Below are 875 nucleotides of genomic sequence, written 5' to 3' on the forward strand. Positions count from 1 at the left end.
TTTTTTTTAAAGTAAATCTGATTATATCTCTCCCTAGCTCAACTATTTTCCCTGACTCCTCAATAGCCTTATTAGATATTTGAAACTGATTCCTATTATCTGGTTCCAAATTACCTCTTCATTCAAATCTGACTCTTTATTCAATTTCCTGCTAACTAAACTTGGAGACTTGGGAGCTTTCCTCACAACTCTGACTGCTTTTCCTTTGGTGCCTTCTTCTCCCCCTCATTCCTTGAACTATTCCTGCGCATGATTCAGGTCTCATTGTTACTACTGATGATGTTGGTTCACTTTCTGTGATCCCTACTGAATGTTCTCTTAGCATTGTGATTCTTTCTTTTAAAAATATTTTTCACAAAATTTGCATTAGTTGCTTCTATTCTTTCTTTCCAAATAGAATTTAAGGTTTTGTGGGGCAGAAGCTGTGCCTACTTTGTTTTTCGGTATATCCAGCACTTACCTTTCACGTGTGCTAGTCACTTTATAAATAATGTTTGAATGAATGACTGATACTTTTTTATGTCTTGACTAATGAAGGTCTTACTTTAATTTACCCTATTCTCAATGTCACCCAGATACCTCTTTTTTCTCTAATAATATTTGAAGTCAGATACTGGTGATGGTATAGCGATATATGAGTTTCTAATTGCTGGGTTGCTTTACCCCATGTCCCATATCTCTCTCAGTGTGAGTCAAACACTCTGAATGAAGAATGCAGAGGCATTCCCACTAAAAATGCAAAGCAAACAAAACAAACAAACAAACAAAAAAAAGGAATAAATTTACCTTAGGCCAGGGTTTGGTTGGTTTGCCATGGAGTCATCCAACAAAATCAAAATTTGGTGAGTGGATGAGGTAATTCCAAACCCCAGTAG

At 36.1% G+C, this 875-nt stretch overlaps 1 pseudogene; it reads right to left on the minus strand.

The window, feature by feature from the left end:
- LOC103598526 overlaps window positions 1–875 on the minus strand; it is a 16,140-nt pseudogene that overhangs the window by 12,057 nt on the left and 3,208 nt on the right.

This window comes from Galeopterus variegatus, unplaced genomic scaffold (assembly GCF_000696425.1).
Source record: "Galeopterus variegatus unplaced genomic scaffold, G_variegatus-3.0.2 Scaffold2660, whole genome shotgun sequence".
NCBI classification, from domain to species: domain Eukaryota; kingdom Metazoa; phylum Chordata; class Mammalia; order Dermoptera; family Cynocephalidae; genus Galeopterus; species Galeopterus variegatus.